The sequence below is a fragment of the Notolepis coatsorum genome, assembly GCF_963971535.1.
Source record: "Notolepis coatsorum genome assembly, chromosome: 17".
NCBI lineage: Eukaryota > Metazoa > Chordata > Actinopteri > Aulopiformes > Paralepididae > Notolepis > Notolepis coatsorum.
In genome coordinates, this window is record NC_140181.1 from 68,614,828 (window position 1) to 68,634,635 (window position 19,808).

Genomic DNA, 19,808 nt, shown 5'->3' on the forward strand with positions numbered 1-19,808 from the left:
GACCTTGTTATGGTGAAAATGTGTTGGTATTTAGACACACTCACACTTATACTTACGTGTATCCCATCTTTCTTGATTCATAGGATAATCACTTTTTATTTTGTGCGATATTCAGATTATATTTTTGCCTTGGGTGTACCATGTAACTGAAGGCATGGTTTTACATCTGGTTTTAGCAATACAAACACAAGTTCTGTACTAGAAAACCAAACCATGCCTTACAGCTACTCAGGCCAAACAACAATCTAAATACCACACACACACACACTTACTTGAATAAAGAGCTCTCATAGACTCTCAAAGTTTGTTTGGCCACAAGTAAACTAAACTGCATTTAGCTTACATTGTCCAGACATGCTATGCTATGCCAGGGTGATATTACTTTGCACAATACGAAGCAGTAGGTAAAGTAGAACTGTTATTAATGATAATTCTGAATACATTTTTGGAAAGATATTCCAAATACCAGATCGCTTCTTCACACATACGCGATACAAGTAGTTGAAATTCTAAAACATGACATTTAATAAACCCTTTCAATGTCAGTGTTTCACATTTGCAGTATGAACATGATTCGGTTCTGTTTTTTTGTGTGAGATGACCTGACTGGGAACCTCGCGATGATTCGAGGAGGAGGGGAGTGTCAAATTCCAAGAGAGAGGAGAGGGAGCCAGAGAGAGGGGCGCAAAGGTGAGTTTGTAAACAATTTATTATCGGCTAAATTCACCACACGTGTTTATTTGAAACGAAACTATGACAAAGTAGTGTTTCGAGTAACGGTTTCTACTACTATTTGTCATCAAATGTGTATGTTTAATTACTTGTCAAACTGTTGTGGTACATCGTCTCTCGCTCCCCAGTCCCACTGTCTCGCTCGCACTCAAGTGTCACAGCCTGCTAACTAGCTGCTAAATTAGCTTGCTAGTTTTTGTGATTTCAAACGGCTCGTAATGCGTTATCAAACGAACACAATTAATGTCAAAGACAACTTAAGTGGACGATTGCATGCCTTCGTTGTCACTGGTGGAATTTAAAGTATTTGACAACGTTCCAGTGTTGCACGACCGCAGCCACTTGCCTGTGTTTCTAGCGGCCTGTTGTTAGCTAGCCCACTTAGCTATTTTCTCTGGATGGGGAAAGTTTATTTCGGTTTTAACCAATCAGATTCTGTTAGCGGGCTTTATTGGCAGCATCCTCGACTAATGAGATTCCGCTGATTGACATGTCTGTAACCAATAAGTGAAAAGAATAGGCGGTCTTGTACGGGAAAAGGCAGGGCTAAGTTTGCTCGTGCGCAGCCAAGGAATAATGGAGTAAAATGACAAACTTTTCATGCTACCGTTATCTAGACAGTGAGGTTTGGTTTAAACGTTTACGTCTTCTAAGATTACTTGCCAGATAAAACCAGATTTAACTCGCATATCTGTTGTTTGCGATATAATATGCTGTCATGATAATAATTGGGTTCTGACTGCAACATGCCTCGAAAGTATTTCTAGTAGTCTCATGTAATAAAGATACATACCGTAGCCTAGTATTGCAATTTGAGTTCTCGAACGCCCCACGGTCCCCATCCCCATGCTTGTCAACACCTCCATCAGGAATGTAGGTCATGTTTTTGGCAGTGTTGTAACCTAGCTCATTCTATCACACAGACCACTGTTTAGGAAAGAAAAATAAACGTAGCCGGTTTAGTAAAATCAAGCATTGTCAATGTATTCCAAGGACAGAAGAACATGGAAATTATGTGATTAGACAATTATTTTAGTTGGATTTCTTTTGCATCTTTTTAAATCGTTATCATATCACATCTCTTAGAATAAATTAATTTTGAGCTCCAGAACCTGTAATTGGCCCCAATTGTGTGTTTGGGGGCCACATCTAAGGGCTAGAGTTAGAGCTAAGCTTTATAATGCTTAGCGAAGGGACATTCTGCAACATTGTGACTCACAGGCCCGCTTGTGTTGAACATAAAGATCAAATGTCCTGTTCTAATGTTTTCTGATTATAGTCACTATTCCAAATCCCCTGACAATTAACATTAGAGTCAGTGATGCATAGGTCGATGCGTCAGTGAAGTTTCATTTCTAACTTCACTGGGCCCAATGCCGCCCTGTATTGTCCCCCCTAGCTCTCTGCATGTATTTAGCTCTAGACCTTAGTAGTTATGCAGACATGGATATAGGGTTTCATTTGTTCCATTTACCAAATCTCAGGTTCACGCTGGTTACATAAATACATATTGGCTGGTGCACCCCCCCCCCCCCCCCCCCCCCCCAAGTTGTAGCCTAGATCTCTTGTCCCCGACACTCACAGCCCACATCCGCCCGGTGCCTCACCTGTGGGCGAGCCACCAAATACCCTTGATCCCCGACGTGAACCAATCACTGACCACCTCATTCACTCCTCTCTCCCCCCCCCCCCCCCCCCCCCCCCCTCTTCTTCTTTTCTTTTTTTTCATGGGGTCTCCCCCTACCCTCTGGCAATTCAAGCCTCGAATTCCACAGTGGCGGCTGCAGCAGGAGCTATTAATACAGTTTGTTTAGTCAGTTTCCTAGCAGGCTGCATCAAACACTGGAGGGGCTGTGGCCGATTATAGCCGGGACTCGCTCCCCCTACACCTGCTGAGTAGGAGAAATCCAAGTTAACAGCAGGACTTTGCCGGCGGCAGCTCAATGAGACGGTGCTGGAATTAGGCCACTGTGATGGTTCCATGTCACCTTGGATATCGGTGTCTGTAATGGATATCAATGATGTGCATCGGGACAAATGTGACCGAGCAAAACAATAAATTAATCCGCCGGTCACATTTGTACCGATGCACATCATATTCATTCATTCATCATATATTATAGGCTAGGTTGAGATTTTCATGAGGAAGGTCGTAGTCAGTTTACGGGGTGTGATATATAACATTACACTGTTTGGAGTTCACCAAGCAATTATTCCTAACTTCTAAACTCGGTTCCAGTGATCTACGACAAATTTAAGATTGAGTCGTTTCATCCAGGTGCCAAATGTAGATAAGTAGATCAATTATAGAACTTTACACATCTGTTTTTATCTGTCAAGCAAGGCACATTAAATGTCTCTGGGCAATATACTGTAGGTGGGATGGTTATTAGAATAAATGGTATTTTCCAGCCCTCTCTTGTAATTCTTTGGCAGACTTAACACAAATCAAATGTCATATTTCATCTTGGTGGCGGCCACTCGGTGAGGCGCGTTCACGCCTAGTATGTATGTCATGCGTCGGATGTAAACTCTCAAATGCATTCCCGTTCTCATGCCAGATGTGTGTCCATTTGCCCACACAGAGTCCACACTCCTTGGCTTTAACCAGGTGGCTGCAGTATCTTGTGTGTGGACACATCTCTCAGCCCATATAGACTCAGTGAACTGGAAGCAGTGTGCGAGCGAGAGAGCTCCCTGGCACCAGCCTGTTGCCTTGCTCCAGAGCCTGTGAGGTCTGCAAGAAATCAAACTGCGCCGCTGCTACAGCCCGTTTGATCCGGGGGGTTGGGGGTGGGGGGGCTTTTACAGGCAAACAACATGCAGCCCCTTTACTCGTAAAGAGACCTAGCGGAGAGACACAATGGTTAGGCCCTATTACAAGCCTAACCGCATGACGGGTCATTCTGCTCCAGTGCAAGGCGTCGGGAATCATGTGTTGGCTCAGGGCAACCTTCGCCAGCCGAGGAAGAGAAGGGGAGAGTGGGGGAAGGAGGAAACTAGACAGACTCCCAGTCCCAACACTGGAAAACATTGAAACATTCAGGCCCTGCCAACATAATGAATAATCTGTCCCACTCAATAACGTTAGGCTATGCTCCTGAATCCATATAACAGGTACAGTATAGGTCTCTGCTACTTAAGTTACTGTATTAGCTTTTTATTTTTTTTTTAACTTTTTTTTTAACTTTTTTTTTAACTTTTTTCTTTTCATGTCAACGTTCACACGCACAATATATGCTTACCTAGGATTTGACTTGATTCAACAACAAAGCAGTCGGAGCAATGACAAGCCGAAAACTGTCGAAATTGTAGTTATTTGAAGTTTGGATTATTTCTTTTACGACTGAGGTAGGTAAATTAAATTTCTTGAGACTAAAGTACCGAAAAAAGGTACAGTTGGGTACCGGTATCGATTCACGGGTACCGGTACCGGTATCGGTTCAAATGTGAAAGCTACCCATCCCTAGTATTGGCTAATAGAGCTGTCCCCGAAGCCTGTTTTTTTCGAACTTCGCCAGGATCTTTCGAACGGACGTTCGAACCATCGTTTTTAATCATGCAAAAAATTTGGTCCTAAATAATTTTTCTGGTTCAGTACTGTCGAGTCTTGACTTTAGGCACATAGCGCACATATAACGTAGCGCATATTGCTGCGGTTATTAAGAGTAGTAGTACCTACTTACTGGTCACGGGAGGCTTCAATAATGTTTGGATGATGATCCATTTTGTGAATAGTATACATTTGTTGAAACAACATCTTTGTTGGCCGACGGCTCCTGCTATCTTAACGTTAGCCAGCTAAACGTGCATAGCTTAATTAACGTGCATAACATACCTGTAACTAGGGATGCCCCCCGGACCCCGGTTTTAAACGGGAACCGGTACTATATTAGAAAATACCGGAGTATTTATAAGCTCCGACGTCCTCGGTACTGCTATCGATACTCTAGAGAAATTATTATTATTATTATTATTATTATTATTATTATTATTATTATTATTTAAAAGTTGCAAACGATCTATCCTCTCTCTGTCTCTGCACGAGAAGCGAGCCACAGCGAGTCATTATTACACACACTCCTCGCGAGTCGCTCGCTAGTAGTGCTACATACGGGTACTCCTTAATGAAAGTTCTCCGTGCTGAAGCGCGTTGCACACAGACACAGACAGCTCTGAGTCTGCATGCACCGTGACTCGTGATGGCGGATAGAGCGAAGCGTTCTAAAGAAAGTATGGATATACAACGCACGTTGCCACAAGTGCAACAAAACATTTGCCAGTAAGGGTGGCAATACGAGCAATTTATCAAAACATCTGTTGGCAAAACATGATATTAGTGTGCAGAAATGCGCGTATTCGACTGCCTTGCGCGCAGTGTTCCATCTGCATCCACGTCCACTGCCGCCGGTAAGCCAAGATACGGAGTTTCCTAGGCTAATAACGAATTATTACAAATAGGCTAATAAACAAAATAATTGTTTAGCTACAAATACTACAATCTAAACTTTTTATAGATCGTCAAGCTGAGGCGTCAGCCACCAATGTGTCCCAGGCCAGTGAGCCCAGGGCCACCACACATCCTTCCCTCTACCTCCCTCCACCACCCAAAGTCCTTTCACCCTAGCAGCTAGAGGAAGGATGACAGAGGATAGGGTGAACGAGTGTCACAGTTCTGTTAGCCTTTTGCATTTGTTGTTTATTATAAAAAGTCTATAATTCAGAGTCAGACACATTTAAAACATTGTTGCTGCTGTTGCTGAAGAAATTATATTCATTTATTATATTTATTTATAAAGTTATATAAAAGAACATTGCTGCTGCTGTTGCTGAAGAAATTATATTTATTTATAATACTTATTTATAAAGTTGTATTTATAAATAATAAAGCAATGTTGATTCTGTTCTTAATTAATTGTCTTTTTTTCTTGCAAAAAAAGAACCAAAAAGAACCGATAAGAGTATCGATAAAGTACCGAACCGTTAAGCAGTATCGATAAGAGTAGTAGTATCGATAAAATCCTAACGATACCCATCCCTACCTGTAACTAACTGTAATAACTAATAAGTAACTTGTGTTCCGCTAGGAAAGTTCAGCATGACTGCATAGCATACACTTGGTTTAATCCAAACGTCCATTCGGAAACGTTGTATTATGAAATAAGACGGTGAGTGTGAGTCACTCAGCTCTCTTTTTTGCATGATTGATTCATTTCCTGATAATGTATGACGGTGACCCCTCCTCATCATCGACTAGACTGTGTTGTTGTGTCTGTGTTCGTGCGTGACTTTCAAATTATTGTAAACACAACATAGTACTGTGATATTATGTTATATCACATTCTGGTATATATTTTGTGTAAAATAAATTAAAAACGGAAATAAATTCTTTTAAAAGCGGAGGTTCGAACTAGGGCTGCACAATTTTGGGAAATAATCTAATTGCGATTTTTCAGACAGATATTGCGATTAAATTTGCGATTATAATTTTTTTTAAGCAGCTCCACAGAGGTTTATTGTAAAATGCGGCTTGCATCTGGCCTACGCGGTGGGTCTGTTCGGGACACCGAGCCTGAAAATGTTTCTTTTTACCTGGGAATCGATACTGGTACCCAACGGTACCTTTTTTTCTGTAGTTTACTCTCCCTATCTGAAGTCTAAACTTCACAACACACAATCTAAAACCCCTTACCTCCCTCGCCCAAACCGTTCCTACAACAATAACAACAACTTGCAAAGGAGATCTTGTATCTCAATGGGACTTCCTGGTTAAACAATAAAAAATAAAAATTGAGATTTTCATTTTTTTGCGATTTGCTAATTGCATCATTTCAAATTTCAATTTAAAATCGATTAATCGTTCAGCCCTAGTTCGAACCCATTAATTAAGATTCAAATCCCAACGTAACGAATGATCGTCCGAATGTTTGAACTTTTGGGCTCAGCCCTATTAGCTAATTATATTACTTTGTGCTTGGTGCTGTGTGCTTATGTTATGTCACTTTACTCTATTTCAAATTGGTGTAATCCTGGTGGTGCTTTTATATATTATAATGTATCTCCTTGTGTGTATATAGCGCAGGTCTCTGTGTATTAGGGATGGGTACCGAATCCTGTACTTTTAAGGGTATTGACCGAATCACGTCTGTACTACAGAGTACCGATTCACGTGAGATCCACCGGTGCCACATTTTGGTAATGAAAAAAGAAATAATTCTTTAAAGATTTATTTTTTGGCGTATTTTTTTATCGCTTTATTGCTACTGGGCAGTCCAGTAGAGAGAGACAGAGGAGGAATGGGAGACAGAGTGGGGGGAAGACATTCGGCAAATAACGACGGGTTCGGGAGTCGAACCCGGGTCGGCCGTGTCACGGCTGAGCGCGCTATGTGGTTCGCCACTGGGGCGCCCCAAGAAATAATTTTTTAAGTCCGATGACGTCAACGTTTCGTTTGCCACGAAACATATGAAGTGTGCCGCACGTTCACGTCAACGTTCACGCACACAATACACGCTTATCTAGGATTTGACTTGATTCAACAACAACAAAGCAGTCGGGGAAATGGCAAGCCGAAAACGGTCGCAAGTGTGGTTACACTTTACAAAGCTAGATGCAGACAACGCTTGCTGCAATATTCACTATATATTAACAAATTGTTCTAAATAAATAATAATGATAATAAATAATTAGAATTTTGGACGATTTTTTTTTACAACTGAGGTAGGTAGGTCTTCTTTTTCTTTCGACTTTTCCCGTCAGGGGTCGCAACAGCGGATCATCCGTTTCCATATGTTTCTGTCATCTGCGTCGTCCTCCGTCACTCCCGCTGCCTGCATGTCCTCCTTCACTGTGTCCATAAACCTCCTCTTGGGCCTTCCCCTCCTCCTCTTTCCTGGCAGCTCCATCTCCAGCATCCTCCTCCCGATGTACCCCACCTCCCTCCTCCGCACATGTCCAAACCATCTCAGTCTTGCTTCTCTCACTTTCTGCCCGAACTGCTCAACATGGGCCGTTCCTCTGATGTAGACATTTTCGATTTTGTCCAACCTTGTTACTCCCAGAGAGAACCTTAACATCTTCATCTCTGCCACCTCCAGCTCCGCCACCTGCTTGTTGGTCAGTGCCACTGTTTCTAGACCATACAGCATAGCTGGTCTCACTACCGTGCTGTAGACCTTTCCCTTTACTCTTGCTGGTACCTTTATATCGCAGATCACCCCCCTCATCCTTCTCCACCCGCACCACCCGGCCTGCACTCTCTTCTTCACCTCCCTACCACAGTCTCCATTACTTTGGACTGTTGACCCCAAGTACTTAAACTCATCCACTTTTGGTACCTCTACTCCTTGCATCATCACCACCCCTCCGTCTTCCTTCCCATTCACACACATATACTCGGTCTTGCTTCTGCTCACCCTCATCTCCCTTCTCTCCAGTGCATGCCTCCACTTCTCCAGGTTCTCTTCCACCTGCTCCCTGCTCTCACTACAGATTGCGATGTCATCTGCGAACATCATGGTCCACGGGGACTCCTGCCTGACCTCGTCAGCCTGTCCATCACTACTGCAAATAAGAAAGGACTGAGGGCCGACCCTTGGTGCAATCCTACCCCGACCTTGAACCCTGCAGTCACTCCCACTGCACACCTCACCACAGTCGCACTGCCCTCATACATGTCCTGTACTAGTACCCTCACAAACTTTTCCGCTACTCCTGACTTTCTCATACAGTACCACACCTCCTCTCTTGGTACCCTGTCATACGCCTTCTCTAGGTCTACAAAGACGCAATGCAGCTCCTTCTGGCCTTCTCTATACTTCTCCATTAACATTCTAAGGGCGAACAATGCGTCTGTCGTGCTTTTCCCTGGCATGCCATGAACCCATACTGCTGCTCACTAATCCTCACCTCTCCTCTTAACCTAGCCTCCACTATCCTTTCCCATAGCTTCATGCTGTGGCTAATCAGCTTTATTCCCCTGTAGTTGCTGCAACTCTGTGCGTCTCCCTTATTCTTAAAAATCGGCACTAGCACACTTTGCCTCCACTCCTCTGGCATTTTCTCATTTTCTTTTTTTGTATCTACTTTTTTCTCCCATTTTCAATTTTTTCTCCCATCCCAATTTCGTATTGTCCAATTCTACCCGCCCCTGTCTCGAACGCTGTTAGACCATGCCTCCCACTGGCCGGCTGCAATGTGGATGAAGCCTTGCATCACGTGTCCCCTCCGGTACACGAGGCAGCCGTCGCATCTTTTCACCTGCACAGCGCAATCTCTCAGCGGCGAGGGTCTGCGTGGGAGGCACACGCCGCCCCCGTTGCTTCCTGATTCTGCTGCGCAGGCACACCAACCGACCTGTAGGAGTCGCTGTCCACAACGTCCGATCCCCACCCACCAGCTTCCCACCCCTAACACTGCCAATTGTGTTAGTATGAACGACCAGCCAAGCTGGTAGCAATGCCGAGAGCTGGGCTTGAACCCAGCATCTCCTGCATTAGTGGCGAGCGCCTTGCCCACTGCGCCACTTAGCCGCCCTAATTTTCTCGTTTTCCAAGATGTTGTTGAACAATCTTGTTAGAAAAACCACTGCCATCTCGCCTAGGCATCTCCAGGCCTCCGCTGGTATGTCATCTGGGCTGACCGCCTTCCCACTCTTCAAAGCTGCCCTCACTTCCTCCTTACTGATCTGTTGCACTTCCTGGTTCACTGCCTCCACACTGTCCGTCCTCCTCTCTCTCTCATTTTCCTCATTCATCAGCTCTTCAAAGTACTCCTTCCACCTTCTCACCACACTGTCCTCGCTGGTCCTTGCCCTCCTTATCCTTTATCACTCTGACCTGCTGTATATCCTTCCCTGCCTGGTTCCTCTGCCTAGCCAGCCGATATAGGTCCTTTTCTCCTTCCTTGGTGTCCAACCTCTCATACAGCTCGGTGAATGCTCTTTCCTTCGCCTTTGCCACCTCTCTCTTCGCCTCCTGCCGTCTCTCCATGTATGCCTGTCTACTCTCTTCATCCCTCAGTCTGTCCCACTGCTTCTTCGTCAACCTCTTCCTCTGTATACTTTCCTGCACTTCCTCACTCCACCACCAGGTCTCCTTATCTTCCTTCCTTCGTCCTGAAGACACGCCAAATACCATTTTAGCGGTCTCCCTCACCACATCTGCTGTGGCTGCCCAACCAACCGGCAGCTCCTCCCTACCACCCAGCGCCTGTCTTATCTTCTCCCTGAACTCCACACAACGTTCCTCTCTCTTTAACTGCCACCATTTAACCTTTGGCTCTACCTTCTCCCCTACGTGCCCATTGAAGTCTGCTCCAATCACCACTCTCTCCCCCACAGGCACACTCTCTACCACTTCATCTAACATGCTCCAGAATTCTTCCTTCTCTTCCATCTCGCACCCCACCTGGGGGGCATACGCGCTGATAATGTTCAGCATGAGCCCTTCCCTCACTAGCTTCAGAGCCATCACTCTGTCTGACTCTGATACTCTCCTCACCCCTACCACGCTACCGGCATACTCCCCCTTTAGGATAACCCCTACTAGAGCTGCCGCGGTATTGATGTTTTCCTTACAGCACACATTTGCAATATATTTCCTACCGCCGCGGTATTACCGCACACAAACACAAAAAAAAAGTTTGAATGCATTTTTTTTGTAGTCTACTCTTTATATAGCATATAGCCTGCCTCTAGTCTAAATGTCTATCTTTAGAGGATGACTTTGCAGCATGAATATTGTTTGGGATTCGGCATGCACGCATTCGTTATTAAAAGTGAAACACGGATTCGAAGTCTCCCCTCGGTGTCGCGCCCGCCGGTTACCCCCCCGACCCTTTCTTCTTCTTATTATAACGTTACTACTTATGATTACAAAGGCATTCGATTTGTGGCATTAACGTTAGTATAGTTACACGTTCGTATTTACCGGACCACATAGCAAGGCAAGCGTTACTCAATTAATATCTAAGTTCCTTTCTTTGCTCAGAGCGTGCCGAGTTGTACCCATTCTGCGGTCTGTTAATAAAGTTTTCAATCAGACAAGTGTATAGAACGAAGGGCTTTTATTATAACATTTCGTTGCAGTAAAATCATTATGCCTCGTTCCCTGAGGAGCGACGGCGTCGGTAATCCACTCGGGTCTCCGGTGGGAGCTAACGTACTATTAGCCGTGTTGTGATGGCTGAGATTCAGGAAGTAAACGCACTGCAAGATGCTCCAAGCATGTGACGCGTATCTCTTCTGACCAATCAGTGGTCTGCAGTGTTTCATGTGACTTTTCTGGTACCCAATAGGGTCGCTTGGAATCTCGACAGAGAAGTAGGGTATATCTGCAGAGCCGCAAGCCCAACGAGAGCGTAATAATAATAATAATAATAATATAATAAAAAACAGCGGTGATGCCGGTATTCAGCCCAACGCTGCGGTGGGCATGATGTAACAGCGATACCGCGGTAATACCGATACCGCGGCAGCTCTAACCCCTACCCCATTTCTTCTCCCATCGACCCCATAGTAGACAGGGCTGTACGCTGCGATGATCTCATCGCAAATTGCCCCTTTAATTGGCCGTTGCGATTGGTAAATAATATTTGGGGGCGGGCTTGCGAGTAGGGATTTCAAGCCTTGCATTCGCATTTCACTCCTAAATGATCCAAGGCGTGTGATGACGCTGAGCACTCAGGTATGATCAGCGGGGAAAATCAACTGAGCACTCACTCTGATAGACTGGCTGATTTAGCTATGAAGAAAAGTAAAGTTAGTAGTAGGGATGGGAATCGATGGTTCCTAACTGGGTTTTGGCCATATGCTCCCGAAATTCTCCCGCTGTTTGGCTGCTTCTATGTGCAGTGAAAACTACTCGAAATGATTTAGAACTTTGGTCATTGATTTAGTTCAGGGTTAGCCGCGGAGCTAACGCTAGCTAACGTGAGCTAATCAAGCTCACAGAGAGAGATAAACAGCTGACAGCAGGTAGTACAGGTACAAATACAATAAAACAAGGGGTGGGGGCTGTTGTGTAAACCTTGTGTCGCGTCAATCTGGTCCACACGTTACTCGTTCATATCTCAGCCCGTGCTGAGATATGCCCATTCCGCGGTCTGTTAATAAAGTTTTCAATCAGACAGATGTATGGAAAGGCTTTTATTATAACATTCGTTGAGGTAAAATCATTATGCCTCATTTAGTCATCCTGCAGAGCACTGGTCTCCTACTCGTGGGCCGCGGGGAGCTAATGTAAGTAGCTTTGTTGTTGTCAACACACACAGGGCATTCAGGAAGTAAAAAACGAATGCGCTTGCCGATTGGTGCTAAGAACAGCAGGGCGGGTGCAAGCGTTGTGACGTAATTGGCAGACTCTACTGTCAATCAAAATTATTCTGTTTTCAGTCAGAATGAATGAATGAGAACTTTATTAACAGATTGCATAATGGGTACAATACAGTACAGGAGGATGAAGACCAGAGAAAGACTTTCGGCTTTTTTACATAAGGGTCCTCCATTTTCAATTCATCAAAACATTTAGAGACATACAAATATACAGTAGTTTCATTAAAATGCTATTGATTGATTGATTTAAAACTTTATTAACATATTGCAGAATGGGTACAGTACAGCTCAATACATACAATTGTTAAGGGGATGCAGACCAGAGAAAGACTTTTGTCTTGTTTACATCAGGGTCCCCCATTTTCAATTCATCATATTTCATATCTAAATCATATAATATCTCATTGCTAAATATATGCAATATATAATCTAGTAATAATCCAATAATCTAAATCTAATATAAAAATGCTAAATGCATGGGTATTTTATTTTGTCTTTAATGTTAGCTTGCAAACTCATACTGTCTTGGTAAGCCTCATAATGAATTGTTTGGGGTAAAAAAGAAAAACATCGTGGTGTATCGCCGAAAGGTCAGAAAATATCGTGATATCATATTTAGGCCATATCGCCCAGCCCTAGTTGGTTCATTATAAAAGATACAAACCTGACAACAAAAGCACTTAAATGTTAAATAAAAGGACCACAGTAATGAGGCAGGAGGAACATATTTTTTTGCACTATAATGGTAAAATTGTTATTTAAAAATTTGCCCCTAAAACATATTTTTTGCCCCTAAATTTCTAATTTAAGGGCAAGTGTGCCCCTAGTGAAAAAGCTTAGCGTACAGCCCTGGTAGAGCAGTTTGTACCCTCTCCCCATGCATCTGGCCTTACTCCCCTTCCACCTGGTCTCCTGCACACACACAGTATATCTATTTTTCTTCTCTCCATCATATCAACTATCTCTCCCCCTTTGCCAGACATGGTGCCAACATTCAACGTTCCAACCCTCATCTCCACACTCCTCCCCATCCTCTTCTGCCTCCTCCTCCGGACATGTTTCCCCCCTTTTCTCTTTCTACCACCAGTAGCCCAATTTCCCCCGGCACCCTGCTGGTCAGCAGTGCCAGGGGCGGTCGTTGGTGACCCGGGCCTCGACCGATCCAATTCTACCCTCCCCTGTCTCGAACGCTGTTAGGCCATGCCTCCCACAAGCCGGCTGCAATGTGGACTAAGCCTTACATCACGTGTCCCCTCCGATACTCGAGGAAGCAGCAGTCGCACAGCGTGATCTCTGTGTCGGGGGTCTGCGTTTGGAGGGCACGCCGCCCCCGTCGCTTCCTGATTCTGCTGCGCAGGCGCACCAACCGACCTGTAGGAGTCGCTGTACAACGTCTGATCCCCACCCATCAGCTTCCCACCCCCTAATACTGCCAATTGTATTAGTATGAACGACCAGCCAAGCTGATAGCAATGCGGAGAGCTGGGCTCGAACCCAGCGTCTCCTGCATTGGTGGTGAGCACCTTGCCCACTGCACCACCTAGCTGCCCTGGAAATCTGATTTTTGATCCGCATAATCATTTTGGCAGTTTGATGTATCTTGATGTATGTAGAGCTAGTCGTGAGATGTCTTGATGTTTGTAGAGTTAGTCTATGAGATATCTTGATGTATGTAGAGCTAGTCATCGTCGATGTCCTGTCACCTCGGTGGTGGGAGAGAGTTGTCTGATGGCAGCCAGACATGATGGTGCTGAAACATTAATGCCCTGTCGTCATGTCCCCTAATTTAAATTTAATGACCCAAGTTATTTTTCTAAACTTCCCCGACCCGTCTCCTTTGACATGGTGTGTGGTTGAAGCTGTGTGGGGAGGGAGAGGAGCGAGAGTGGAAGAGAGACAGCTGACGGGACGGACACTGGCTGGCTTGCACAGCTTTAGGTTATAGTGTCGGCTGTCGGTTCAGCTTCACTCACAGGAGGAGGAGAAACAAACAGTTGAGTGTGCATATTGAGCTCTCGTCAATAACATATACCTGGAAAGTGTGCGGGGGAAGAGGAGGTGCTGTTTGATTTGTAGCCTGGTGGAAAACTGCAAGTTTTGGGATGCAAGTCTAAGGCCCTCTAGGAGAGAGAGAGTAGATGTTGAGAGAGAGAGAGAGAGAGTAGATGTTGAGAGAGGGTCACTAGGAGAGAGAGTGTACATGAGAGTCACTAGGAGAGAGAGTGTAGATGTTGAGAGAGAGTCACTAGGAGAGAGAGTAGATGTTCAGAGAGGGTCACTAGGAGAGAGAGTGTACATGAGTCACTAGGAGAGGGAGTGTAGATGTTGAGAGAGGGTCACTAGGAGAGAGTAGATGTTGAGAGGGTCACTAGGAGAGAGTAGATGTTGAGTCACTAGGAGAGAGTAGATGTTGAGTCACTAGGAGAGAGTAGATGTTGAGAGAGAGTGTACTGTAGATGGTGAGAGGGTCACTAGGAGAGAGTAGATGTTGAGAGGGTCACTAGGAGAGAGTAGATGTTGAGTCACTAGGAGAGAGTAGATGTTGAGAGAGTAGAGCTGCGTCCCATTTAGGGGTGTAACGATGCATCGATTAATCGAAATGCATAGATTCTAATGTGTTAGAATCGATGCATCGATTTGAATATGTTAGAATCGATTATAATCGAAATTAATCTGAAATCTTTTATTTATTTAATTTTTTTTATTTGTGTATTGTTTTTATTGACCTATAGTCCATTCATGCTGAGTGATCAGTTCCCCCAGCCACATTTGTGTATTCAAATTTTTTTGTGGAATTAACTGATAGAAAATTAATCGAATCGAATCATGGTCAAATGAAGAGATTTCATGATGCATTGAATCGTTGCCTGAATAATCTAATCGAATCATTGTGGGGTCGAATCGTTACACCCCTAGTCCTATTCCTCCCCTTCGCCCTACGGCTCCGTTTTGCGCGTTCCCGCGAAGTGTAGGGGTGTCCCATTTCACTTTGGATCAAGGGGTAGTGACATTTCAGCCCTCCAAATGGCCCTACAAACGGAGTCTGCCAAGATGCAGGCTCGATTTCAAGGGAGAGATGGTATTTCCCAGAATGCACTGCAAACCTTTCGCAAATCTAAAGAAAAAGAAAATGGCGGAGTGGTACCAGTAATTTAGACAAATGGAAGTATTGGAGTGGTACCAGTAATTTAGACAAATGGAAGTATTGATTTCTTCGTAACGAATCATTAAAAAAATATACAGTCAACTGGAATAGGTTAGTTTTTTAACCGATGGTTATCCTATAACCCTAGTAATATGATTACTGGCTAAGCGTCTCGCTTCGCCTATGGGATTGATTGTAGGGCTGGGCGATATGGCCTAAATATGATATCACGATATTTTCTGACCTTTCGGCGATACACGATACGCATCACGATGTTTTTCTTTTTTTCCCCAAACAATTCATTATGAGGCTTACCAAGACAGTATTTGAGTTTGCAAGCTAACATTAAAGACAAAATAAAATACCCATGCATTTAGCATTTTTATATTATATATTAGATTTAGATTATTGGATTATTAGATTATATATTGCATATATTTAGCAATGAGATATTATATGATTTAGATATGAAATATGATTAATTGAAAATGGGGGACCCTGATGTAAACAAGACGAAAGTCTTTCTCTGGTCTGCATCCTCCAGTCCACTGTTGACTACTGTTGTATTGAGCTGTACTGTATTGTACCTATGCTGCAATCTGTTAATAACGTTTATTCATTCAGTCGGCAAACAGAATCATTTTGATTGACAGTTGCGTCTGCCAATTACGTCACATCGCTTGCACCCGCCCTGCTGTTCTTAGCACCAATCGGCAAGCGCGTATTAATTTTTTACTTCCGCCATGGAGAGCTCAATGAAAACAACAATGGCAGCGGTAGCTCGCCGCGGCCGACGTTTAGCTTTTTAGCTCTGCAGAATGACTAAACGACTGGAGGCATAATGATTTTACTGCAACGGATGTTATAATAAAAGCCTTTCCATACATCTGTCTGATTGAAAACGTTATTAACAGACCGCAGAATGGGCACAACGGAGTCAGCACGGGCTGAGATATGAACGGCTAATGCTTGCTATATCTAGGTCGACCTCGGTCGTTGCTATGTAAATACGCTGATGTTATTGAAAGTGTAACTATATAACGTCAATGCCACAAAACGAATGTCTTTGTTATCATAAGTAGTAACTTTTGATGCAGTAGTGTGTGTGTGGGGCGGCGCTGTTCAAAAGTGTCAACGTGTGGACCAGATTGACGCAACACAAGCCTCTTGGGCAAAACATCACGATATCCACGATACGTTTAAAAAGTGTATCGTTAATGAACTGTACCCGATATTTATATAATATCGTCATATCGCCCAGCCCTAATTGATTGATTGGTAATTTTATTAATGAACGGATTGCAGAATGGGTACAATACAGTACGGCTCAATACACACAATTGGGATGCAGACCAGAGAAAGACTTTCGTCTTGTTTCTAAAAGAGAGTATATACATTTGATGGGGAGGAAAACAGATCGCTTCTTGGCCCTGTTTCAACGCATGGTTGACAAAATGCCAGAACAATAGTGTGGGTACTGCATTGTATTCTCTTTACATGCAAATTACTAGAATTTATCAAGAGAACCTAGAAGTAAAAAGTTAATATGTACTACCACTACCAGTACCAGGGCTCTACGCTAACCTTTTTCCCCGAGGAGCACATGTGCTCCTAAATGAAAAAATGTAGGAGCACACAAAGAAATTTAGGAGCACACACAAATATTTAGGAGCACAGTGAAAATATTTCAAGTAACAGAGTTTATTTTGTAATTTCTTTTAATAAATGTATATTTGTACTGTGCGTGCATGTGCAAACGGGGACGGGACACAGATCTGTGCAATAGCACATACCACCAAAGTCACTGGCCCACTGTGTGCGTGTGTGTGTATCTGCATGTGCAAACGAGAATGGGACACAGACATATTTTGAACTAGAGTTGTTCCGATACCAGTATCGGAAATGCCGCCGATACTGCCTAAAATGCTGGTATCGGCGAGTACACGTAAATTCTAGCCTCCGATCCCATGATGTCATTTATCTCCTGCCGAGAGTGAGGATTATAAAATGAACGTGTTTTAACACTTTGCCGCCCGACCGTATAAATACGGGTTTCGAATCCATGCGTTGTGGACAGAATCACGTATAAATACGTGGCAAGTTGTTATTGCTTTTATTCCATATTAATAACCGGGTCAAGGTCGCGGAGCGGCACTGCATATATTCCCTAGTCTGTGAATTCGAGGATGTGCAATACCGGCCAGATCCTCTTAGGGGCGCCATCGCTCCACTGCAATGTGCCCTGTGGGCGAATCGATGATTTTTCCCCCCCCTTTCAATGGAGATTTTCAGTACCCGGAATCTGAACCAGCATCTTGTACCATGGATTACGTTTCGAATTGCAGATTTCACCATGGAATAAGGGGATTTATTATCAGCCAATGGACATATCGATCTACCAGATGCCGATCGATAACGGGGAAATGCTCGGGGGTATCTCACCGGCTCATGGTAAGATCTTTTTCACATAAATTACAGCCGGATCAGAGCTTGCTATGATACGCAACCAGCCGAGCAGCGTATGTGGCTAGTTACACGACCACTGTTATTGGTAATCAATAATAATAAACAACGTCCCCCCCCCCCCGTCCCCCCCTTTGATGCATACATGCTTTGGGACAGTCCCGATGATATGCAGTTTGAGTTATTTCTTTAGCATATGTAAAACGGAAATGCCGTTGAATATAACGTTAGCAGCTATTAGCCCTATAACTAGCCTTCCAGAAAATATACGAGACAAAATCCGCTATAATGCTTATATTCACGGCGCTATAAAATGACAACCTATTGATGCATTTTTTTTTCTTTAAGCCATTTTGAAGGGACGGTTTATGAACTCAATGGACCTATCTCAAACCCTGCCCTCTTTTCTCGATCCTCCAATCACAACTGTCGCTTACCTCGGACAAACAAAGTTCAAGAAAAGAGGGCAGGGTTTGAGAGAATGGACAGATAGCAATACTATAAAGTATAGATTTAGCTGTACAAAAAGACACCGGTCTGTTTACAAAAGCTGGTCCTCAACCACTATATTAGACGCATCCCAGCGGTCGCCAATGTGTTAAAGTGTGATGCTGTTTGTCATTTTAACAGCAGATACACTTTCTTAAATTCCATTGTCCCGACAGAGCGTGTGACGGGGAGCTCGGACGGGATGTGTTTTGCTTGCTGGTGTTATTATAGCATTAGCTGAAAAGCTAGCTAGTTGGAACAACATCCGCTTTAACGTTACATCAAATCAGATGATCGCCTGTCCTTTCTCCAGGACCTGACACTGTCCGTCTATCAACAATAATGCACCCACGGTGAATCGTATTTAAGTCAAGTAGCTACTGACTAGCGTTAGCTGACTAACGTTATCAAATGTCAATGCGGGGAAGACGAACTAGGTCAGCTAGCTTAGCTTGATAACGTTACCGTGCCTAAAGTTGGTGCTATTCATAATCCAGCAATAATGGCTGCAGACCTGCAAGCAAAGTACAGCAAGCTCCAAGTGCCAAAGGATAAGAGTCTGAGGCGGAGTCTCAAAAGAGAATGTTGAATATTTATTTTGCATCGAAAATCACAACATAAACGGTAATACTAGCTACTAGCTAACAGACTGGGTAGCGAGTGCAACACCGTCTAACGTCCGTGCGGATCATTGGAGTAAGGTATATCTGCAGTGCCGCAGCCCCATACTCATTGATTAATGATACTAATACTAATCTATACAATCACCTGTTGTTGAATAAATACCATTACTTTCTAGTTATTACTAAAAAACAGTATATATAAAACGGTATCTGTAAAAAAAAGTATAATTTATATAATAACCTTTTTTAATTCTTAAATTTTTTTAATGTATGCACTGGTATCGGATCAGTATCTGTATCTGCCGATACCCAAAGCTTAGGTATCGGAATTGGATCGGGAAGAAAAAAATGGTATCGGAACATCTCTAATTTGAACTATTAAGTGATTAATGCCTACTGTGGCAAAGTTGTAGCCAACAACTAGGCCTAATAAAAAAGGCAGTGACAGTGAGATTAAACAAAAAGGAAACACTGCCATTACCACCAGGGCCATCAGTAGAGGGGACTGTAAGGTGCCTTTTCGGTATACTACCTTTGCTAAAACTGTGTTCTCTGTTAAAGGTGGTAACTACTGGAATAGCCCACCAGTTGTGATTAGAGAGTGCCCCACATACTCCATGTTCTAGACCCATCTTAAACTGCATCTTAACACATCCTGCGCCAAAAACGTTGTACAACGTGTTTCAAGGTCATGCTAATTCTGCCATTCCACGGCGTACAACGTTATTGAGATCATATTTAATTTTTTCGCCATGGTATTCAGAATGCCCTCACCCAGCCTCGGCTGGTGGTGATCGGGCGAGTTACAACCTGAAATGGATCTCTGGTGATCTCCGTGTACCGGGGAAATGCGTCCGGCACTCACATATTGTTGCGGGACTCTAGACACACGTCTGTACATATGGATCGCTGCCATAACTCAAGAATCGATATGATTTGGGCGTTTATTATTATTATACAAACCGGAAATGGATCTAGGCGATCCACGTCAAATAAGTGGGATCTTTTTCCTCCAGTCTCATCG

At 43.7% G+C, this 19,808-nt stretch overlaps 1 protein-coding gene across 1 annotated transcript in view; it reads left to right on the top strand.

Annotated features, from left to right (window-relative positions):
* The first annotated feature begins 671 nt into the window (after positions 1–671).
* atf7a (activating transcription factor 7a) overlaps positions 672–19,808 on the top strand; it is a 62,852-nt gene continuing 43,715 nt past the window's right edge. The window contains exon 1 of the mRNA XM_084333915.1: positions 672–690. The gene's annotated coding sequence lies outside the window, so the exon portion shown is untranslated. The remainder of the gene's footprint in view (positions 691–19,808) is intronic.